The sequence below is a fragment of the Leptopilina boulardi genome, unplaced genomic scaffold (assembly GCF_019393585.1).
Source record: "Leptopilina boulardi isolate dan_hultmark-lab unplaced genomic scaffold, ZJU_Lbou_2.1 LbouV2_137, whole genome shotgun sequence".
In the NCBI taxonomy this organism is placed as follows: domain Eukaryota; kingdom Metazoa; phylum Arthropoda; class Insecta; order Hymenoptera; family Figitidae; genus Leptopilina; species Leptopilina boulardi.
The window spans coordinates 2,249,833-2,276,313 of record NW_026137682.1 but is presented as its reverse complement, the minus strand read 5'-3'; the positions used below and the strand labels follow the sequence as shown (position 1 = coordinate 2,276,313).

The 26,481-nt window shown below is 25.4% G+C and overlaps 2 protein-coding genes across 2 annotated transcripts in view; one reads left to right on the top strand and one right to left on the bottom strand.

The window, feature by feature from the left end:
• The window catches only part of LOC127291459 (allatostatin C-like), a 107,940-nt gene that overhangs the window by 78,442 nt on the left and 3,017 nt on the right, over nt 1-26,481 (bottom strand). Inside the window, exon 2 of the mRNA XM_051320613.1 lies at nt 21,154-21,271. The gene's annotated coding sequence lies outside the window, so the exon portion shown is untranslated. The remainder of the gene's footprint in view (nt 1-21,153; nt 21,272-26,481) is intronic.
• LOC127291457 (uncharacterized) overlaps nt 1-26,481 on the top strand; it is a 32,170-nt gene that overhangs the window by 3,402 nt on the left and 2,287 nt on the right. The window lies entirely within an intron of this gene.

The window sequence follows — 26,481 nt, the reverse complement described above, 5'->3', positions numbered from 1 at the left end:
ATTTACTATAATTTAAAGTATTTTTTTTTTTTTTTTTGATTCGTTATGAGCTACAGATTTTCACAATTGCTTTTATTTGTCCAAAAATCTAGAAAATTTTTACTCACGGTTGACGTGGTTTGACTCTGTTGTTGGCAATATGACTTAAATAAAGATTTAAAAAATTTTCAATTTTCAAATTTTCACGAAGCGAAAAATGAAAAATTGCTGTTTTGGATTTTAAAATACAACTCTAGCCGACAATAGTTTAAAATATAATTTATTTTTTGTTGATTAAAAAACCTTTCTTAATTTTATTATACCCACGACTCTCATTCGCTTTATTTCAATTCTCGTATGAACATTAAATCTTCATGATTTCTGTTTTTTTTTTCTTTTTTTTTTTTTTTTTTTTTTTGTTAAAGGTATATATAATCTTAACGACCCTTTTCCTATATAGTTCATATAATGCGTCAAGTTTGAATTTCTTTATATATTTCTATGTCAAGATAAATCTGATATTTCTGATTTCTCTCATACTGTAATCGAGTCCTTCAATCGTGTTATATTGTTTAATTATTTCATGGACATTACATTTCTGTCGATAAGTTTCAGCATCTCAAGAAAATGTAGAATATTGAATTTCAATTTCAATAGATTTACTGGAAAAATAAAGTAACGCAATAATGAAAAAATATCTACACTGGAAAAAAATTTTTTTTTCTTTTTTCAATTAAGAATTATTGAGTAATGTAAATAAATATCTATTAGATAATAATAATATGATAATTTATGATTGTATAAGAGAAATTGAGTATTATTATAACTTAAAATACTTTTTTTTATAATAATGGAAATGTTTTAACAATTTTTATTTTACAAAAAGTGTTTCACTATATGTACTAAGAAGCATTTCTAAAATTTCCATAATATCATTGTTGCATTCCTACATTCCACTTTGAATTTATTGTTTTCCAGTATAATCATAACTGCTCGTATACACACATATATGCGGAAACTTCTCCATACGATAAATGACAACTTGTTTAAGTATGTATATTAAACTTTCTAACGCTTTTTACGAAAGGGAAAATTAGGTCACTTATTTTATTTTTACATTATACAAAACATAATAAAAATATGCAAATTTTCATTCTTCATTTGAATTATTATCGCGCACAAAAAAAGTTAAGAAATAAATGAGGACATTCTTGACACATTATAATGACAGTATTCAAAATGAGCCATATCAAGTTTTTAAACTATAACAAAAATATATAATATATAATAAAATAAAATAATTTACATAATAATTATATTAGTTGTAAAAACATTAATTATTAACTATTTCATTAAATTCGTTTAATATTATTATTATTACAAGTGAATTTAGTAGAATTTTATAAAGTCAATTTTATAATAAGCCGAATTTTCCTATCAAAGATTTTCTATTTAACTAAATTCTGATTTAATAGAACTTCTATTTAACTGAACTTTAATAGAAGACTTTCTAACACATTGTATTTTTAAATAATAAAATTTCTATTTAACAGAATTTATGTCTATAGTAAAATTCTCTTAAAATAGAATTTTTATTTAATAGATTTGTTCTTTTATCAAATTTTTATTTATCTAAATAAATTACTTGACAATATTTTCATTCGGACAAATAAAAGTTCGGTCAAACGGAGTTTCGGTGTGAATTTTTATTTTTTCGATTTATTATTTAACAGAAATTCCATCAAACCAAATTTCTATATTACAGAATTGTTACTAAAAATGAATTTTCATTTTACAGATTTTTTATTTCATTGAATTTCAATTTGACAGAATTATTATTTGTTCGAATTTTCATTAAGTAGAATATAACCTAAAATTTTTATTTTACAGAAAGAATAATAGAAAAAATGCTTTTCGATCCGAATTTTTATTTGGTCGAATTTACATTTTACACCGAATTTTTATTTTACAGAACTTTCATTTGTCCGAATGAAAATCTGACATAAAAATTTAGGCACAAAATTTTAAATTGACGAATCAGAAGTTATCAACGAAATTATAATCAAATATGTATTTATTCGGATAAATGAAAATTCTGCGAAAAATAAAAAGTGAAAAATAAAAGTGTTTTAAGAATTCTGTCAAATTTTAATTCGAATAAATAAAAGTTGGGCTAATAATTTTCTTGTGAAATAAAAATTCTTTTAAATGACTATTTTGTTTAATTGAAAATTTGAAAATAATTCTGTCAAATTTAAATTCGATGAAATAAAAAATCTTTAAAATGAAAATTTGTTTTAGTAACAATTCTATAATATATAGAAATTCGGTTAAGTGGAATTTATGTTAAATAATAATTAGAAAAAATAAAAATTCTGCTAAATGTAAATTATAGTTAATAAAATTCTGTCAAATGTAAACTTTTAACAAATTTATTTTAGAACTTATTCATGAGTTTCTAAAAATTCAGCTAAATAGAATATTTCTGTTAAATGACAATTCTGTTAAAAAAAATTTCTTTTTGCTTTTGAATTAGTAAAATTTAACTATAATTAATAGTAAGAAAAAATTGTTTTACTATTGAATTAAAAAAATTTAATTAGGCAATTCAAAAACAAACAGTGGAGTCACTAATTTAAATTAGTTAAAATTTTTATATATTAATTTAAATTTAAAGAGTAAATTTGAATAAATTGCGTGAGCTCAATATTTCCTTACTTGCGGACATTTTATAATATTAAACAGATATTTCCTAAGCTTTGCAAGTGAATATTTCGGAGATTGCCAATCAACTTTAGGAAATATTCAGGAAATTTCTTGTGCTGTGTAGGTTAAATTTAATTTCAATTTTACTATACAAATTTTATCAAAACACATAAAATGTTGTATTTTGTATTATAACTATAAATGTGACTTATCAAAATGTTATTTCAAAAATAATTAAATTACAAACGTACAACCATAGGTAACTAAATAATCAGTTTTTGCAAATTTTTTTTTTCAACAAATTTCTTTAGAGAAAATCGTACTTTATAGAAACAAAATTTTTTGGAGCAAACGAATTGAAACTTTTCTTAATTTCTTTAATCAATATATATATATATAAAAATTCTTGTTACGATATTTTCAAAAATTAATAAACTATAATTATCACCAAATTGTAGATTTTTTGTTTGCAAAACTTTTCTGACATATGGTTAATTAAAATAAATGTGAAAAGAAGAATGTAAAAAAAAAAATTGTGAATATTTAATTGAAAATGTTCTTTTATCGGTTTTCAGTTGAATTTAAAATTGTTTTTGTGTAATGAGACATGGGTGATCTTTTCGCCATTGACTATATATTTGCTGAACTTCTGAGAAACGTAATTAATTTCTACTAAGACAGTTCGTTAGTTATAAGTAATTAAGTGAGTTTCCAACATTTATCGTTACTCGTTGCATATATAACTCGTTAATGTCGAAAAACATCCTCTTTGTTAAAAAAAAAATCTTTCTCATACATAATTTCACTGATTATACCATCCATAAACGCGCTAATTAGAATATGAAATTAACTTCATAATATATGACAATATTATGTTCAATTCAATTACATATTATATAATTAAGAAATTTTCTATAAACTTTCAATTTTAAACACGAATGAAAATTATGTTTCACAACTATAATTCAGTATACTCTATAGTCTATATATAAATAATAAATATTTAAATATAACGGAAATTATATTATCTAATATTTATTATAATTAAATTAAAATAATAAATAATAAAATTGAATTTTACGTTTTTTTTTAATTCAATATAAAAGCTATGAGAATTTTATTTCTCAACAATAGAATTTATTTTTTAGCAGTTATTTATTAGTTTATTATAATTGCAAATGTGCCAGAAGAGAGTAAATATTTTAAAAGAAATTATTTATGAAAGCGAAATAAAAACATTATATATGACTACCAAGCTCATCAGCTCAACCGTGAAAGTGAAGCACGAAAGCGTAAATCTAACACCTGTTGATTAGGATTGTCATTTTAGTTATGTCAATTGTTGACGTTTAATTTATTATTTCATTAAATAATTTCTTTTTTGTTTTTGAACAATTAAATTAAATTCTATAATAAAATATTGTAATGGATTATTATAAAAAAAAAATACTAATTTTAGTTAGGTAAATAATTAGTTTTTCTTTTCACGCACGTGGGCGTAAATTGTATATATATTGTATATGTATATACATATAAAAGCCAACCTCTTAACTAATTACCGGAAAACCTTTCCACATTTTTTTTTTTTTTGAAAGCTTTTACTCATTCAGCTTAAAATATTTTAAAATGCTTCAAATAAATACAAAAGTATCTCGCGAACAATAACAGTATAAAAAGCAACAATAAATTAACGATAAACCTATAAGACGTTAAATTTTAATTTATTTTACACAATGAAAAACTGTGAAAATATAATTTTTTTTATTTATTATTAAAAATTAAATTATTAAATGGGACAAAAAAGAACCTTATTTTTTTTTTATTATCAATGTGATAATATAGAATTTTTTTTATGACTATTTTATAAACTTTTTAAAATTAATTAATTTTTTACAGTAGAAAACTACTAATTCATTTAGTAATAAGATTACTATTTTAATTAGTTCCTACACTGTTAATTATTAATCAATTAAATTATTATTATTAAATGAATTAGTAGTTTTCTACTATCAATTAGTAATTTTTGACTAAAAATGAGTAAAATCAGTTACTAATTTTAATGAACGAATCGGCGCAATTGCATTAGTCAAAAGTGACTAATTCATATTTAGAGAGCAATGAACAAAATAAAATTTCAACAAATATTAATAATTCTCAATATAGAACCAGCAGTTCTATTTGTTTTTAAGACAAAAAAAACTTGTTAAAATGGAATTGTTATTAAAACTATTCGGATTGTTCGGTGAACAAACAGAATTTTGTTTGATGAACAAAGAAAATTGTTATGGAACAGTTGAAATAACAAAACTAAATTGTTAAATCGGCAATACAATTTGTTGTATCAACAAAGTTTTGATCTGTCTAATACAATTTGTTCAGTTTCTTCGCCTTCTAAAATAATCGATAGCAGATTTCCGTAGGTCATATCACCAGTTTCATTTGCATTAAAATATGTGGAACATGCAGCTTCTGAATCAAATCTCAGTAAACTTGGTTGTATCTTTTTCTATTGCAACGTTTTGATGTACATAAGTTATATCAAAAAGAGATCGTTTTGTGTATCATTTTTAGAAATGATACACGAAACGGTCTCATTTTTTGATGCAAAAAATTTAATCAATTTATATCAATCATGGCCGAATTGAATCGACTCAAAATTAAACGAATTTTTTTCAGATATTTTGGTAATAGTACAATTGCGGAGACCATTTCACTATTTAATTTGAAAATGAAAATAACAGAAAATCAAAGACAATGTGCAATTCGATAATTAAAAAGTGACAGCTTATAAACATAACCTAAAATGCATGAGAAAAAATTTGTCGATAAAATCAATATAGCCGAGCTTTTTGGAAGGTAGATGGCAGTTTTGCTTTTTATAAAAACGATTCAGAAAAAATTTAAAGAAAGAAAATAGATGAGTGCTGCCATCTAACTTCTAAAAAGCTCGGCTATATTGATTTTATCGACAAATTTTTTCTCATGCATTTTAGGTTATGTTTATAAGCTGTCACTTTTTAATTATCGAATTGCACATTGTCTTTGATTTTCTGTTATTTTCATTTTCAAATTAAATAGTGAAATGGTCTCCGCAATTGTACTATTACCAAAATATCTGAAAAAAATTCGTTTAATTTTGAGTCGATTCAATTCGGTCATGATTGATATAAATTGATTAAATTTTTTGCATCAAAAAATGAGACCGTTTCGTGTATCATTTCTAAAAATGATACACAAAACGATCTCTTTTTGATATAACTTTTGTACATCAAAACGTTGCAAAGATTTGATGCAATTTTTGGTCTCAATTTGATACTTTTAGGAAAACTGTGAATTCTTTGACATGAAACCAAAAAATTATTTTGAGTTGAAATTTGTTATTAAAAAATATTTAATATACACTTTGTTTTTTTTAATATAAGGTTATGTTCAATAGTAACCGTGTATTGTCTCTTCATCTATTCACCACACTTGCAATAGATTTCTCACTTTAACCGGATTCATTATTTAACAGCACTTTGTCATTTAAAAAAAACTAATAATAAAAGCAAAAGTGGCACATGTGCCAGAAGCAAACGACGCGACAATCTGCACGCCAGTTTGCGAGAATTCAAGATGAACACGTGACATGGAACAATAAACCTAAACAAATCCGAATTGTTTCATCAGCAATCGACAGAGAGTTTGTTTCTGCAACTGTACGGAATTACAAAGCAAACAAAACTGACAACAAAAAATTCGTATTCTTATTAAAACAACATATATTTGTATTGACAACAATCCGAATTGTAATATTAACATTTCGAATTGTAATATCAACAAATCTATTGACACCAATCAAAAAATTGTTTGCACCACAATCCCATTTTTCTCCGTGTATATAAGTATGACCGTAAGATACGGGATTATTTCACGTCGGTGAAGTTAACAACGTTTATGAACAACGATTCAAAAAAAAAAATATTTTCCACTCAAAAAATAATAACTACTTTTTTGCCTATAAATTTTGTTCAAATAATTATTAATCAAGAAACGTTGCAAAAAATTTTGTAGATCAAAAATAATAATAATTCGCATAGGAAAATATTTTTTCTTCTCAATCGTTGATAATAAACTTTGTGAACTTCACCAACGTGTTATTTCGCTCATCAAAGGGTAAATTAGCTCACCGGAAAATCTGTTTCCAAAGGAGTTTTAAAATAAACTTTGATATTTGTATTAACGTAAAAACAATCTATTTTTAATAGAACTGTCAAATTTTATTTTAAAGAGTAAAATTGAGTGGATTTACCCATATTATAAACTTATTGAAATAATAAAAAGTTTTTTAGCTAACATTTTTGCATTATTTAAAACTAACATTAGAAATTACCATCAAGTACACCTAGAGAAATATTTTATTGGCGTTTATTTGAGACAAATATAAAAATATATTTGTCTCAGAGCCAAATAACATTTTATTTGTTTTAAATAAAAAAAATTTATTTAGTACAAATAAACATTTATGTGGTTCTGAGACAATTTTATATTTTCTCTGGGTGAAAATATATAATTTATTGCATTTTTTATAAAATTTAATTTTTAAAATACATATTGGATATTTTGTTTTTAATTGCAAATTAAAAAGTGGTAGAAGAAAATGTTTTTTTTTCTTATAAATAAAAAGATCGAAATGAAAAGTTGGAAAATTTATAAGCTCTTCTTTATTGAAGAGGTAATATATAAAAAATAAACAAAGTGATATAAATAAAGACAAGATTAAGCGCTCTTTGTGGTATAGAAATGAAAAATTAAACTGAAATATACAAAGATGTAATATGCTTGTGAACTTAATCCACTATAACAATAATTAATAACGTCCAGTGAAATACTAATATGTGCGCTTTAATATCCTTGCATATTACCAATCGAAAGAGCATCAAAAAAGCTTTCGAAACTGATACTACTAAAAAAAAAAATTTATTTTGATATTTAAGAGAAAAAAAAATTAATTAATGATCTAATTAGTTATCAAATGGGAAAAAAATGATTTTTTTTGTAATTATTTTTTTTTCTTTTAAATATCAAAATGAATTTTTTTTTTATATCAATATCAGTTTCGAAAACTTTTATGATGCTCTTTTGATTGGTAATATAAATTTTTGAAAAAAAAAAATGAAACTCAAAAATAAATTTGACTTTTTCGGGGTAAAAGGTACGAATTTTTTTTCTTTTTCTAATCGATAGCTGAGGGTTTTTCCTACAAAAATATATAATTAAAAAAAATAAGACAAGAATGTTTAAATATTTAAAAATAGTAAAAAATTATTAAAAATGGTTGAAAAAAGCAAAAATGTTAATTACCAATATTTAAATATTCTTGTCCCATTTTTTCAACTGTATATTTTTGTAGGAAAAAACCTTAGCTTTCGATTAAAAAAAAAATATATGCATATGGGACGTTCCACGTAAAACAGAACAGAGCTCTAGCCAAAAATTGGCATGATAAAAAAAATCGTTTAAGGGCTGAAAAAATTTGTACACTCTTGTACTTTCGAAAGCAGATGGGCGATTTCAGAAATTCAATATGGCGGCGCCTGTAGATGTGATATAAGTCATCAATGTCACGATTCGACAAATACAAACATGAATAAAATTTCCAAAATTAATTAAATTGAATCAAAAAATACACTTTTAAGCATTTTTGGGGTCGCTGAATACGAATCTGAAGTCAGATTTTAAAAATTCAAAATGGCGGATCCAAAATGGTGGTCGATTTTTAAAAATTTAATATTTTTTCTCAAAACTTACTACTTGGGGGTTTTCGGGGTCGTAGAATACGAATCTGAAGTCAGATTTTAAAAATTCAAAATGGTGGTCGATTTTCGTTAAAATTCAATTTTTTCTTCGAAACTTGTTATTTAGGGTTTTCGGTGTGGATGAATTAATTATAAAATTAGATTTTTTTGATTAAATATGTTATTCGGGTGTTTTAAAGGTCGCTTATTTTTAAAACAAAGGAGCATTTGTATATTTTTTAGCCAAGTGTCTTTGAAACCTTTTATGAACGATAGCATTGTAATTAACAGTGTATATTTTTTAGAGCTTTATGATTTTACCTATGTAAAAGAAAGATTTAAATATCAAAAGTCCTTACAAACACTTTACTACTCATTAATTTTACATATTATTTTTTTATTTTTCATATGCGCTTAGTTTTTTATTATTATTATTTTATTTACAACATATTCGCATTCAGCGACCCCAAAAACCCCCGAGTAACCAGTTTTGAGAAAAAAAATTGAGTTTTAACAAAAAACGACCACCATTTTGGATCCGCCATTTTGAATTTAAAAATCTGACTTCAGATTCGTATTCAGCGACCCCAAAAACCCCCGAGTAACCAGTTTTTAAAAAAAATTGAGTTATAACAAAAATCGACCACCATTTTGGATCCGCCATTTTGAATTTAAAAATCTAACTTCAGATTCGTATTCAGTGACCCCAAAACCCCCGAGTAACCAGTTTTGAGAAAAAATATTTAGTTTTAACAAAAATCGACCACCATTTTGGATCCGCCATTTTGAATTTTTTAAATCTGACTTCAGATTCGTATTCTACGACCCCGAAAACCCCCAAGTAGTAAGTTTTGAGAAAAAATATTAAATTTTTAAAAATCGACCACCATTTTGGATCCGCCATTTTGAATTTTTAAAATCTGACTTCAGATTCGTATTCAGCGACCCCAAAAATGCTTAAAAGTGTATTTTTTGATTCAATTTAATTAATTTTGGAAATTTTATTCATGTTTGTATTTGTCGAATCGTGACATTGATGACTTATATCACATCTACAGGCGCCGCCATATTGAATTTCTGAAATCGCCCATCTGCTTTCGAAAGTACAAGAGTGTACAAATTTTTTCAGCCCTTAAACGATTTTTTTTATCAAGCCAATTTTTGGCTAGAGCTCTGTTCCGTTTGACGTGGAACGTCCCATATATGAGAGATTCTTTTTCAATCGCCCCAGCCCAAAAAGTCAATGTTCTGGGATTGGCTTCATACTTTGGTAAAGTGTTGTTCTATATGATAGTAATAAATCCCTAAAATATAAACTCAGTAAATAAATATTTGTAGAAAGTAGGGGGGGTTGAAGTTTTGACGTTAAGGGTAACATTGTCATTTTCAAATCCGTATAACTATGACAAAAGTTAATGGATTTTAATTTATCTATAATGAATTTTAATGCATTTTTCACGTACTTTTCAAAAATGGATACGAAATTAAAAAAAAAAAATTTCACCCCTTTTTTTCAAAATCAACCCTTATTTGCGATTTTCACCCCTTCGGGTATTTTTTTTTATTTTCATTGGAAAACTGAATTTTTTTCCCACGAGCTATGTAAATATGAAAGTGGGACAACAATAATTTTGTGAGAAATATAATATTAAAGTAGGCGGTGCCGATAACGGGTATACCTGGAGATCATCTTCGAGGATTTAGGTAGGCACCGCCTACTTTAATATTATATTTCTCACAAAATTATTGTTGTCCCATTTTCATATTTACATAGCTCATGGGAAAAAACCTCAGCTTTCCAATGAAAATAAAAAAAAAAAATACCCGAAGGGGTGAAAATCGAAAAATAAGGGTTGATTTTGAAAAAAAGAGATGAAATTTTTTTTTTTAATTTCGTATACATTTTTGAAAAGTACGTGAAAAATGCATTAAAATTCATTATAAATAAATTAAAATCCATTAACTTTCGTCATAGTTATACGGATTTGAAAATGACAATGTTACCCTTAACGTCAAAACTTCAACCCCCTCTACTTTCTACAAATATTTTTTTAATGAGTTTATATTTTAGGGATTTTAGGGCCTTAAGAAATACATTTTAAGGTATTATGTGAACCCAAAACTTTTTTAAAAATGATTTGTTATGTTTGGTCCCGTGAAAAATAATTATCGACGTTAAGGCCAGGTCCAAGTCGTGTCAGCTGTTCCATTGAAACTTCAAAGGAACAGCTGACTCGACTTGGACCTGGCCTTAAGCGTCGACGCCAACTTCATAGACGTAAAAATTGTGTATTTTTGTTGGTGAGAAATTAAATATACATACACATTTTTTTTAAATTATTTTAATACTTCTTTTTGATTACTGCAATGCGTTCATTAACGGAATTATGAAATTTTAATTTAATATTAAAACTTTTTAATAAAAAAAAATACATAATTAATGAAGTTCTCAAATTATTTTTCTTACACTGAAAAAATATATTTGAAGCAAATAAACTCTATTTTAACCAATAATTTCATTCAATTACGGGAATTTAAACAAATACAAATAAATATATATTTTATAATATTTGAAGAAATTATTTGAATAATAAAATAAAGAGTAAAATGTTAATATAAAAAAATAACAATTTAAAAGTTATTATAATAATTTATTATTAATAATAGTTAATGGTATGAGCGCGTGCGGTTCGAGCGAAGAGTCGGTTCTTCGATCCAGCTGCTCAATTAATGTAAAAAGCAAAAAGAACCCTGAATTTTGAATATCTACACTGAAAAAATTTTGGTACATCAGCTATCTCAAACGAAAAATTTTTATTCAGTTAGATTCACTCATATAAAATCTCATGGTAAATATTAAGTGTGAAGTTAATTGAATATTAAAATTTTTCGTTTGGGGCAACTGTTGCACCAAAATTTTTTCAGTGTAATAGTGCTGGCTTATTACTGGTTACTATGATTTTGCCCGTACTGGCAAAATACATAATTACTGCTAAATTCCAGTATTGAACCAGTACTGAACGCCAGTACTAAGCCATTACTAATGACCTGTACTAATAAACGTTATCATCCCAAACATATGCCAGTATTGGTTCAGTATTGGCGGTCAGTACTTTGCCAGTACTGGTGCAACACTGCGCCGGTTGTAAATTTTTGCTTCGGATGCAGAACAAAATTTTTTGAACCTTGATCACTCCACGTGTGATCCCCCATATAGTTAATAATGTTATATTCTATTCGTAGATTTTTGTCAATTCCCTTGTGATCTTCATTAATTTATTTTTATCAATAGCATCAATTTTTATCTTCAGTACTAATCATAAAGAAAATTCTTTTTATGATATATAGTAATAACGTAATAAAGTAGATAATACAGTTTATTTATTTTACGACACGTTTGTTAAGGGTCAATGCTCCATTATATTTCTAGTAGTAAGGGATGGATTCTAACTTTTAGTTAGAACTTTGATAATTTTCAAATGACGTCATTAATATAATGAAATATTTTCATTTAATAAAATGAAATTCCCATTTAAAATTCAGTTGAACGAGAATTTTGCTAATTCTAATAAATAATAATATCTAATAAAATTCTTTAAAATGAATATTCTAACTGTTGATTTTTATGGAAAATTCATGCATTCATTCATTCAACAGGGTAATTAATTAAATTGCCTTGCCGATCTTTTTATACCTTAAGTAATTCGAAGTTTTAAATACCAGAATTTCCAATTCACCGAATCTTTATTTGTCCGAATTTTTATTTCAACGAATTGTTATATTTGTTAGGATTCTTAAAATGACGAATTTTCATTTGAGTCGCCGGAAAGTAAAACCACACATAAAATTCTGACGCCCATGTTAATTCAATGGGAGTCAGAATTTTATGTGTGGTTTTACTTTCCGGCGACTCATTTGTCAGAAATTTTTACAAAGTTTTGGATGTAACGAAGATTTAAACAATTAATTCATTTATATTGAAAGTTGATTCACTGTGTTTATTTCGAAAAAAGGGGTAAATTTTGAATTTAAAAAAAAAAATTTGCACCATTCGAAAGAACAGGAAAAAACCTTTCAAAATCATATAGGTCAAAAAATTTTTCACCCTACTATACAATAGTTATGATTTTTCAAAAAATCCACTGTTCATATTTCACCAAAATTTTAATCCCCTCCCCCCTCTACAGTTTTTGATAAAAATTAATAATAATTTATGGGTGACCCATAGTACTAAATGTTATGCCAATTGTAGCCCTATTTAAGAAATTTTTTTTTTTTTTAATTGGATCACTTCAGAAATTTTGCCTCTTGCATAAATTATTGTGGATTTATCGCGCGGTCTTGAAAGCTAAAAGTGAAACTTGATTACACCAAACATTTCACGGTATTCAATGGATATGAAAGAGTTATCACGATTTATTATCGAAATTCCGCAGTGTTGTCGATGAAATCGAATTAGCATGGATATGGAACAAGGTCTATTTTGACATCTACATTTTAATATATATATATATATATATATATATATATATATATAAATAATACTCTTTTATAATCAAAAATATTAATAGTTATAAATAAATATTAAAGCTATATTAAGTTGGCGCAACCACATTATCGAAATTACTTTTTACCTATGCCATAATTAAGTGCTCATTTAGTGCTAATTTAATGCCAAAAGCACAAATTTAATGCTGTACATTTTTTTAAAAAAAACCGTGGTGGCGCCAGCTTAACGTTAAGGTAGCGCCACCACATAAAAAAAAGCTGGAAAAAAATTTTCTTATTGATACCATAATTTAGTGCTCATTTAGTGCTCTCCAAATATTTTGCTCTTAATTAAAAATATGAGATTTTAAATGTTAGATTTGTCCAAAATCAAGTTTCAGACAAAAACAAGTTTAACCACTTACATTTTTTTAATTTAAAAATTTACAAATTAATCGATTGACTTGATACTAGTTACACGGGGGTTTTCGGGGTCGCTGATTAGGAATCCGGTATCATTTTATCAAAATTTAAAATGGCGGAACCAATATGGCGGATGACAAAATTAAAAATTGACCGAATATGTTTGAAACTCGTTACTTGGAGGTTTTCTGGGTCGCTCATTACGAATCCGATGTTAAATTTTTTACGAATAAAAATTTTGAAATTAAAAAAAGATATAAACTCATCCTCTTTGCACAAAGAAAGATTTCTACTTGTGGAGCAAAAAATTTAAAATGGAGAAAAATTTATTGGCAAAAAATCTCCATTCTCTCTTTAGGGGAAGGGAGTAATCATTGTTAAATTAAAAAATTTGATTTTCTTTTCATTTTGAATTTTTTAGGACACAAGTAGCAACCTTTTCATTTGTAGAGAGGAGAAGTTTAAATCTTAATTTTTATTGGCAAAAAAAATTATTAGGAATACTAATTACTTTTTACCTATACCATAATTAAGTGCTCATTTAGTGAATTTTAATGCGAATAGCACAAATTTAATGCTGTACATTTTAAAAAAAATCATGGTGGCGCCAGCTTAACGTTAAGGTAGCGCCAACACATAGAAAAAATTTCTAAAAAATTTTCTTATTTATGCCATAATTTAGTGCTCATTGAGTGCTAATTTAATGCCAAAAGCACAAATTTAATGCTGCACCCAGAGAATAGATTACTTTGATTTAAAGAAATCAGTTTCTTTGACTTGTTTTATTTCATTCAAAATAAAATTTTCTTTGAAACAAAAAAAGCTTATTAGTTTCAAAGAAAATTGTTCTTTAAATCAAAGAAATTCTAACATTGATATAAAGTCATGGAAACATTTATTTGAATTAAATAAAAAATTTCTTTTAACGAAGATAAATTTTTTTAATCACAGAAAATTTGTTTAAAACAAATAAATTTTCTTTGAAGCAAAGAAATATTTCTCAAAGGAATTAATTTCTTTAATTCAAAGATATCCTTTTTCTAGGTCTGTTAACCTGGCTTGTCCACATTGTCCGATCTGGATAAAACCTATTTGAAAATTAAGGGCTACTTTAATGCCCTAATGCCGAATTTAATGCTCGGCATTTTCTTTAAAAAACTTGTGGACAAGCTAGCTTAACATTAAGGTGGCTTTTCCACACAATGAAGGAGCACTCGTAGGAAAGTCTACTATAGGTCAAAATTTAGGGTTTTTTTAAGGCTCTTCAATGCTTTATTGCCGAATTTAATGCCAGCATCATTTCGCGAAATATTTGCAAAAATTCAATTTTTACTTGATATCAGTTTGTCCACACAATGAAGGAACACTCGTAGGAAGGTCTACTATAGGTCAAAATTTAGGGCTTTTTTAAGGCTCCGCAATGCTCTATTGACAAATTTAGTGCCGGCATTATTTCGCGAAATAATTAAAAAATTCAATTCTTACTTGATAAGCTTGCCCATTTCTGCTGCTACTCAGCCACTAGTCAGACCCTAAATAGCGTCGCTCGTCTGAAAAGTCTAGCCAAAAAGTCGTTAATCCTAGAGGTACCACTTCCACGAAAAAAGTTTTTATATATGCTAACATTTAGGGCTCAATTAGGGCTAATTTAGTACCACATGCAAAAATTTAGGGCCCTTTACCTATTTAAAGTAACCCTTCGTACTGCTAGCTTGACGTCAAGCTGGATCTGAATTAGTAGTTTTCTACTAATGAAAGAGTGCGCATTCATTTACTAATTGAATTAGTAACAGTTATGACTAATTTGTAGTAAAAAAAAATACTAATTGCTAGTAGAAAACTACTAATTTATGGAGTAAGTCGTATTTTTTACTATTTCAAATTAGTAAGCCGATTTACTCCATGAATTAGTAGTTTTTTTTTACTAAAAATTAGTAAAAACTGTTACTAATTCAATTGGTAAACGAATACGCACTCTTTCATTAGTAGAAAACTACTAATTCAGATTTAGAGAGTAGGGTTCTCAACTAAGACTATTTAAATTTTTCAAAAACCACCCCTAAGTTCAAAAAAACATCCCCAATTATTAAAACTTGATTTAACCAAACAATAATCATATAGGACTTAGGAGCTAAATTAGTGTTCTTCAATAGCACTAAATTGACTTTTTAAAAATGCACTCCCAAGCACCCCAACCATGTAACTGATAGAAAACCAAACACAAAACCTACCCTACCTACTAATTAGATGTTCAAAAATGATCCACCAATTTCAAAAACTACCCCTGAGTAGTTCTAACTCAATTTTCTCAAAAAAAAGTACTAAAGAATTTGGGGCTCATAAATAGCACTAAATTGGATGTTCAAAATTGATCCACCAATTTTAAAAACTACACATAATTAGTTCAAACACAATGTTTTCCAAAAGCAAGTACTTATGAATTTAGGGCTAATTTAAGGCTCTTAAATAGAACTAAATTAAATGTTCGAAAATGATCTACTAACTTCTAAAACTACCCCTGGGTAGTTCTAACTCAATTTTTTCAAAAAACAAGTACTTAGAAATTAAGGTTAATATAAGGCTCTTAAATAGAACTAAATAAATGTTCAAAAGTGATCCACTAATTTTAAAAACTATACATGAGTATTTCAAACTCAATTTTTTCATGAAAAAGTACCTAGGAATTTAGGTATAATTTATGGCTCTTTACGAGCACCGAATTGGATTTTCAAAAATGATCCACCAACTTCAAAAACCACCCCTGAGAAAATTAAAATCAATTTTTTCAAAATCAAGTAATTAGAAATTTAGGGCTAATTTAGGGTTCTTAAATAGCACTAAATTAGATGTTCAAAAATGATCCACCAATTTCAAAAACTACCCCTGAGTACTTCAAACTCAGTTTTTACAAAAAACAAGTACTTTGGAATATAGGGCTAATTTAAGGCTCATTATTAAAGCACTAAATTGCATTTTCAAAAACGATCCACCAACTTCAAAAACTTCGCCTCAGTAGTTCAAAAATTTCTTTTACATTTTTTTATCGAAAATAACGATTTTTAATAAACAAATTAATTTTTTTAAACTGTGAAAGCTATTATTTTTACTTTTTTTTATTTTTACATACCTGAAAATAGTAAGAATATTTTGCAAAAAAAAATTTCGAGTAGTCATCCAAAAAGGGTAATCAGGTTATCAGTAAAACATTTTACAAAGTATTTTAGTAGTATTTCCATGTATCTAAATATAAAAAAAGTAAAACAACGGGTCTAAAGTTAAAAAAAATAATTTGTTTATAAAAAAATCGTTATTTTCTATAAAAAAATTCAAAAATAAATTTTTGAATGAGTCGGGGGTAGTTTTTAGGATTGGTAGATCATTTTTAAACAGCCAATACAGTGCTATTTACGAGCAATAAATAAGCAAGTAATTCTTAAGTGCTTATTTAAAAAAAAATCGTTTAGACTTGCTAAGATAGTGTTAAATTTGGCATAAAAGCATTTTAGAGTTTTAAATAAGCCCTAAATTTTGACACCTAGAAGACCTTCCTAAGAGTACTCCTTCAATGTGTGGACAAACTAATATAGCGATAAATTTGAATTTTTGCAATAATTTCGCGAAATTATGCCGGCACTAAATTTGGCAATAGAGCATTAAGGAGCCTTAAAAAAGCCCTAAATTTTGACCTACAGTAGACTTTCCTGTGAGTGCTCCTTCATTGTGTGGACAAACTGATATCAAGTAAAAATTAAATTTTTGCAAATATTTGGCGAAATTATGCCGGCATTAAATTCGTCAATAGAGAATTGCGGAGCCTTAAAAAACCCTAAATTTTGATCCATAGTAGACCTTTCTAAGAGTGTTCCTTCATGATGTGGACTGAGATAACGTAAAACATAAATTTTTGCAAATAATTCGTGAAATAATGCCGGCATTAAATTCGGCAATAGAGCATTGCGGAGCCTTAAAAAAGCCCTAAATTTTGATCCATCGTAGACCTTTCTACGAGTGTTCCTTCATGATGTGGACAAACTTAGATAACGTAAAAATTGAATTTTTGCAAATAATTTGCGAAATCATGCCGGCATTAAATTCGACAATAGAGCATTGAGGAGCCTTAAAAAAGCCATAAATTTTGACCTACAGTAGACCTTTCTACGAGTGTTCCTTCATGATGTGGACAAACTGAGATAACGTAAAAATTGAATTTTTGCAAATAATTCGCAAAATAATGCCGGCATTAAATTCGACAATAGAGCATTCAAGAGCCTTAAAAAAGCCCTAAATTTTGACCTACAGTAGACTTTCCTGTGAGTGCTCCTTCATTGTGTGGACAAACTGATATCAAGTAAAAATTAAATTTTTGCAAATATTTGGCGAAATTATGCCGGCATTAAATTCGTCAATAGAGCATTGCGGAGCCTTAAAAAAGCCCTAAATTTTGACCTATAGTAGGCCTTCCTACGAGTGCTCCTTCATTGTGTGGACAAGCCACCTTAATGTTAAGCTAGCTTGTCCACAAGTTTTTTAAAGAAAATGCCGAGCATTAAAATCGGCATTAGGGCATTAAATTAGCCTTAAATTAGCCCTTAATTTTCAAATAGGTTTTATCCAGATCGGACAATGTGGACAAGCCAGGTTAACGGACCTAGAAAAAGGATATCTTTGAATTAAAGAAATCAATTCCTTTGAGAAATATTTCTTTGCTTCAAAGAAAATTTATTTGTTTCAAACAAATTTTCTGTGATTAAAAAAACTTATCTTCGTTAAAAGAAATTTTTTATTTAATTCAAATAAGTGTTTCCATGACTTTATATCAATGTTAGAATTTCTTTGATTTAAAGCACAATTTTCTTTGAAACTAATAATTTTTTTTTGTTTCAAAGAAAATTTTATTTTGAATGAAATAAAACAAGTCAAAGAAACTGATTTCTTTAAATCAAAGTAATATATTCTCTGGGTGCAGCATCAAATTTGTGCTTTTGGCATTAAATTAGCACTCAATGAGAACTAAATTATGGCATAAATAAGAAAACTTTCTTTGAAAGTAATAAGCTTTTTTTGTTTCAAAGAAAATTTTATTTTGAATGAAATAAAACAAGCAAAGAAACTGATTTCTTTAAATCAAAGTTATCTATTCTCTGGGTCCAGCATTAAATTTGTGCTTTTGGCATTAAATTAGCACTCAATGAGCACTAAATTATGGCATAAATAAGAAAACTTTTTAGAGATTTTTTCTATGTGTTGGCGCTACCTTAACGTTAAGCTGGCGCCACCATGATTTTTTTTTTTAAATGTACACCATTAAATTTGTGCTGTTCGCATTAAAATGCACTAAATGAGCATTTAATTATGGTATAGGTAAAAAGTAATTAGTATTACTAATAATTTTTTTTGCCAATAAAAATTAAGATTTAAACTTCTCCTCTCTACAGATGAAAAGGTTGCTACTTGTGTCCTAAAAAATTCAAAATGAAAAGAAAATCAAATTTTTTAATTTAACAATGATCACTCCCATCCCCTAAAGAGAGAATGGAGATTTTTTGCCAATAAATTTTTCTCCATTTTAAATTTTTTGCTCCACAAGTAGAAGTCTTTCTTTGTGCAAAGAGGATGAGTTTATATCTTTTTTTAATTTCAAAATTTTTATTCGTAAAAAATTTAACATCGGATTCGTAATGAGCGACCCAGAAAACTTCCAAGTAACGAGTTTCAAACGTATTCGGTCAATTTTTAATTTTTTCATCCGCCATATTGGTTCCGCCATTTTAATTTTTGATAAAATGATACCGGATTCCTAATCAGCGACCCCGAAAACCCCCGTGTAACTGGTATCAAGTCAATCGATTAATTTGTAAATTTTTAAATTAAAAAAATGTAAGTAGTTAAACTTGTTTTTGTCTGAAACTTGATTTTGGACAAATCTAACATTTAAAATCTCATATTTTTAATTAAGAGCATAATATTTTGAGAGCACTAAATGAGCACTAAATTATGGTATCAATAAGAAAATTTTTTGCAGCTTTTTTTTTATGTGGTGGCGCTACCTTAACGTTAAGCTGGCGCCACCACGGTTTTTTTTAAAAAAATGTACAGCATTAAATTTGTGCTTTTGGCATTAAATTAGCACTAAATGAGCACTTAATTATGGCATAGGTAAAAAGTACTTTCAATAATGTGGTTGCGCCAACTTAATATACCTAAATATTAATTAATTTTAGTAAAATAAAAAATCTGATTTTTATAATAAAATTTAAAAGTTACTTTCAAATATTTACGAAGCTGAAGTACGCAACGTTTATGATAAACAATTTTTAAAAAAATAATTTTTTAAAATGAAAAATTCTATAATTTTTTGCCTATAAAATATTTTTTTATAATTTGTTGATTAATGAAAACTATAAGAAATATTTTTTAAGAAAAAAATTATAGAATTTTTCATTTTAAAAAATTATTTCTTTAAAAATCGTTTATCATAAACGTTGCGTACTTCAGTTTCGTATATAAAGAAATTTTTTAAGTACCTATAGCATATATATGGGCAAATCCACGAAACTTTTAACTTTCAAGAAAAAAAAATTTCTTTTTTTAATTTGCAGGCACATTGATGTCACTTTGTATACATGTTTAAGTACATTTTAGCACTACAAATTCATATGTGTGATTCATTTTTAGCTCACGCTGTCAATGTTTAACTCTTTAAACTCTTTAATGTTAATAAATTACATATAAAATTGAAAAATTCAACTTTTTTTATTTTTGATATCGGAGTGGTTTTCAAAGTATTTTCGTCCTCTGAACACGATTCTGGCACCCAAATTTGCTTAGCATGTCAGGATTTTTGAGAAAAGAGGGGATAAAGACTCCAAAAAAGTGTTTTCAGCATATTCTTAACTTAATAAAATTTATTTCACTCAAAATCCTTAAGCGGTGTTTTTGTGTTCAAATATATGTATGAAAATGTTTCTATCATACCATAGATTGACCTGTTTAAGGCAAAAATGCAGTTGTGCCTTTCAAAAATGTATAAATTTAAATTAAATCACGATTTTTATTATCATCTTTAAATTGTTGCCACAGGAATACAATTAGAGGCACATCATTAAAAAAGGTCTTAAAATTGTTGTTTTTTCATCACCTTTTAATAAATGCATTGAACTTTTATTTTTATCCAACGCCGTAATAGATATTTTCATAAGAAGACGTTCAATTGAATTTTTTTAAAAAGTGCTATCACTGAATCAAACCTTCGTATTTTTAGTTTTAGTAGTGGCACACTAATAGGATAGTGAAAATTTTTTGACAAAATATGTTTGCTAGATATTTCCATAGTAGCTGAAGTGATATTTTACACGCCGCAAAAATAAAAACATTAAGAATATAAACTTTTTCAAGAAATTCAAATGAAATTTAAGCATTTTTTCACTTTTTAACTTATAAAACTAATTATCAAATAAATATTTTGTTCTAATACTGTACAAAAATGTTCCTTTGTATATAATTTAGCAAAAAAAAAATGATACCCAAAGTTTTAATTAAAAATAATTCAGATTTTTAAGTGTTCGATTCGAGAATCACAAAAATTAAAAGTTTCGTGGATTTGCCCATATATATTAAATAGGGCACACCCACTGTAAAGCTATTTGTCGGATATGACACAATTAGTTAATTATCGCGGTAATATCCATGTGTGATAGAGACTAATTTTTAAACGATAACTGCAAATTGATCGAAACATAGTTGATTAATATCCGATAAGCATTGGATGGTGTTTACTCACTGCGAATTTCCATACGCCCTCGCACATTAAATCTCTTTTCCAGAAATTGCCTGCAAACGGTAAACCTCGACAGTGATTACTTCCAAAATCTTTCGCAATCTCCGTTATGATTGACAACCTATAAAAACATATTAAATATAAATAATAATATTAATATTAAATTTTTTAATGAAATTTGAATTTTTAGAAATTAATTTATATATATATATATATATATATATATATATATATATATATATATATATATATATATATATATATATAAAAGATTAAAATCATATGTCTCTAGATTTGTTGTTGTAAATATATATTGTTAGACAAAATTCTGTTTTATTAATAAAATTATATTGAATTGTGTCATTGTTGAATTATCGATTTCTAAATTATATATGAGAGAACATGTGTTAAAAATACACTACATTTTTTTCTGATATTTCTTTATAGATGTGATTTGATATAGATGTATGTAAATAAATATATATAAATAAAATAGAAAACTACAATCAGATTAAGAAATTGTATTATGTTGTTTTATGATCAGAATAATATTGATAAAATTTTTTCTTACGTCATTATACGTCAATCGAATCTTATGTATATGTTATTACTTATTTAAACTTTTTATTTTAATTTTAATAATCTAATTTTATTCTTATACAATTTTGAATTAAGACATAAAAAAAAGTTTAACAATATATTATTGCTTATAACTCGCTTGCAAATTTAACACAAGAAATTCAATTTATTATTAAATAAATTATTATTAAATTATTATTAAAATTATTAAATAATTATTATTTGAGTTAATTAAATGGTATTTTGTTTTAAAAACAGAAATTATTTGTCTAAATACAATTTATTTAATTCAAATAAAAATTATTTGGTTCAAGTAAATATTTATTTGATAATAGTCAAGTAATATACTTATATGCTTTATATGTATAAAAATTCGATTAAACATAAATTATGTTAATTAAAAATTTGATTTAAAAAAAATTTTTGTGGTATATGAAATGCAGTTATTATAATGTCATCAACGTTGAAGCATATAATATATTTTATCCATGATTATGCAAAAAAAAAAAAACCAAACTTTACATTAATGTTAAAAAAGCCTTCGCAACAGTTTTTATATATTTTATCCATGTGACTGAAAAGTTTTTTTGTTTGTTTTAGTGAGAGCTAAAGCTTTTTTGCGCGATTAATCACATACTAATACTACGATTTCTAAAACTTTTTGACAATCAAACGTAGACTATATAAAATAAATTCTATAGGTACACTTTTCAAATAAAAGCAAATACGAGAAAATATGTATAGGTTATTCATTTTATAAGACAACAAAAAATGAGTATCTCAAATATAACGAAGATTGATATTCAAGAAAAAGTTTTATCTCAATGCTGCGCGTGCAGCAAAAAAAAATACCTATATCGATTGAAAAAAAATCAATTTCATTTTCTTATAGATATCTATAAAATGTATACTAATCTCAAAACACTTTCTAATTTCGCATACTTTCTAAATTTAAATACTAATTAGTAAAAAAAAAAATTTTTTTACTATCGATTTAGTAAAATTTAACTGATTCAAAAGCAAAAGGTGAGTCACTAATTCAAACTAGTTAAAAATTTTACATTTAGAAATAAATAAATATTTACATGAAACAAATAATTTTCATGTTAATTAAATAAATTGTATTTAAAACAATAATAATTTATGTATTTGATTTTTGAAACAAATACTATTTAATTGACAGAAATGATAATTATGTAATACTAATAAATATTTATAATTTATTTGATAATAGTCAAATAACTGATTATTTGAGTCAAATAAATTTTTTTTATTGTACCTACTACATTGAGATTTTATCCAAAATTATTTACCTTTTAAAAATAAAAAATGGTTTAAAACACGATCTTTTGAAGTATTTATTTTAAAAAAATCTTTATGTTAATTTTTAGGATTTTTGTAATTGTAGTAAAAGTTTTAATTGTTTTTTATATATATAAATTTTTTATAATATAAAAAAAACAATAAACATTATTACTATATACATATATCAATTATATAATTATTAAATTTAAAAAAATTTTATTTAAAGAAAAATTGTTCATTTCAATGTATACATCGGTATATCTAAATGCATATAAGAAAAGTAACAGTAGAAGTACAATGTTAATAGTCAGACGATGAAATAAGTAATAGTAGTAGAAACTAAGAAAAGTCAGACATATGACATTATGCTTTTTTCATGATAAAACATTGTGTTTTTCCCGCAATAATAAATATTTAAAATTTCCACAATATTATAATTACTTTGAAAATAAATCTTAACACCATTTTTAATTTGTCGACCAATTTTCTCGTAAATGTATTAATAAATAAAAATTTTTAAAATATTTTAACTTTTATAAATATAAAATTTATATTCAAATTTTGTACAATTTTTTTTTCTTTTTTGAAATAATATAAAAAAAGTCAATCAAAATTAAAAATCGTACTGTCAGGCATTAAATTTTAAAACTTTGCGATACAATAAAAATCGCAATTTAATAAATTTTTTATTATGTTGAATGTTAACGAAAACGATAAAAATATAACCTAAATGATTTTTTTATACTCTTTCAATTGTCATAAAATTATATATCTTCTCTTTTCAATAAATTCTTATTGAAACGATTAATATAAATTTATAAAAATCGATTACTTGACAATTATCAAATAAATGTTTAATTGTATCAAATAATTATTATTTGAGTCGAATAAATAGTATTTATTTCAAAACTAATTTATTTTATTGAAATAAAAATTATTTGATTCAAGTAAATATTTATTTGATAATATTCAAGTAATCGATATTATTTGAATCAAATAATTTTTTTTTATTTTTCAGTGCATTGAAACAAAATCAAAAATAATATTATTCCTACTCTATATATGACGTTTGCCAGAGAAAAATTTCAATCATAAAATTTTTATTATTAATTGACTTACAATTGCAATATATATATATATCGTTTACCAACAGGACATTTAATGAAATAATGGTCGTTGTAAAACAGGAATGAGAATAAAAAACATCTCCTAGGAATTGATTCTTTTTTGTTTTTTTTTATTTTTCTTTGATCCCACTTCAACCACGATCATGAAACCCTCCTTTGGGAAATCGACTCCGCAAAAGAAAAATCCACACATGAACTTTACATGCAGTTTGAAAATAAACCATTGTTTATATATTTATTTAAAATACTATATTTGCGAAATAAAAATATTAATATAATATTTAAAATGTGATATTAATAATATTAGTCTTAATTTTTTAAAATTTACTGTCACAGCAAACTTTTTCTATGCGTGTTTGATTTAAATAGAAAAATTATCAAATAAATTTTTTTTTAATGTATTAAAATCATAATTGACTTACAAAACCCACTCTTCATTACTAGAGATGAGTAAGGTCAATTAATTATCAGGATCAATAATAGCATGGGTAGGTTAATTTATTGATAAAATCAACTCACACTGATCATATAATATATCTATATTTTACGCCAAATCAGATACCATTTTACATTTACATTTACGATTTTTTGAAATTTTTTTTTCTTTTAGTATACTAATTGAGACGTTTTAATAATGATTTTTTTCAACTTTTCTTTTGGCAAGCCATTTACGAGATATGAATTTATTTCAAAATTTTAGAATTTTAATGTTTTTTTATTTTTGAATGCTCATAACTTCTTTTAAAATGCGCATCAATTTTTAAAGTTTTGTTTTTAAAAATTGTGTATTTTTACGTGAATTATTCAAAAATTGGTGCAAACAAATTCTAGAAAAATAATTTACTATATTTTTGCAATTTAAAAATTAAAATTTTATTTTTAACCCCTTCGCTGTGTAGCAGAAATAAAGCTTCCGTGCCCCGTATGTGGTAAAAAAAATTAAAAAAAAAAAAAACTTGATGTTACCATACCTAAGAATACCCATTGACAAGTTTATCGTATTGTGTCTACTTATTTTTTTCTAGATGCTACTATAGCGGTCATACACACACTGGTGGCACGATATTTTTATGCCTCTATAGAGGTCAATAACAGTGAAGGGGTTAAAACTAAAGTATCCTTCAATTTTTTTTTTTTTTTGTGAAGAATTTTCAAAAAAACTTCTTTCTTTTACAAAAATTTTGAGCCTGGTCCGCTTGTAGGCAAACAGTTTTTGTGTTTTTTCGTTTATATTGGGTAAAATATGTAAAATTAAAAAAACACTTTTAAACAAAAGTTGTAGATCTTATTGAAATACATTTTTTTTATATTCTATGCACTTTTTGAAAATTTTTCATATTTTATCCAGTAAACAAAAAAGACTACAAATTTTTGACCTTTTATTTATGATTTTCACCATAAAAATTAAATTTGATTTTTAAATTACAAAAAATAATATTAAAATATTTTTCAACGTTTATGATTAATGTTAAAAAATAAAAAATATTTTTTACGCGAAAAATAAAAGATTTTTTGCTTAGAAATTTTTTATTTAAAAATCTGTTCATCAAGGAACGTCGCATTAATTTTTCAAACAAAAAATTTTCTAATAAAATATATATAGAAAAATATTTTCTCTTCTAAATCGTTGGATCATAATCGGGAACTTCACCGACGTTATTATATTTGATTAAAATAAATATTTATTTGATAATAATCAAGTAACCCATTACCATGAATCAATAAATAAAATTTTCTTTTATTCTAGTTACATATAAAAATATATTTATATAACGAAAACTAAATTTAAAGACTAATAATTGTTTTCGGATATTTTGTTTTTTGTGTTTTAGTAATTTTTTAACAGGATACATTTTTTTTATCATTTTAGTTAAAATAATTATAAACCCCTATTTTTAATTTAAAAAACTTTTTGAAATTTGAAATGGATTTTTTTTCCATTATACAAGCACGTCATAAAATCATTTTATCAAAATGAAAATAAATATTTTCCAGTCTAAGAAAGATACTTCTTTGATGAAAATTCCATTCCTCTGGTAAACAGTACAAAGTTAAATGGTTGTAAACTGAGAAATAAAGTCCAAAGGATTATGAAAAGAGATTCCCTTAGTAATCGATAAATCATATTACATAAACTTTCAAAACCTCAATTCTTTTTTATAATGTAATAATTATTATTATATACAAACCATTTAAACAATATTATAATTTAATTGTAAAATTTGTATAATTATTAAATTATAAAAAAAAAATTAAATATAAAATAATATTTAAAAAAATAAATTTGGAAACTATAATTTCAATTATATAAAACTGAAAA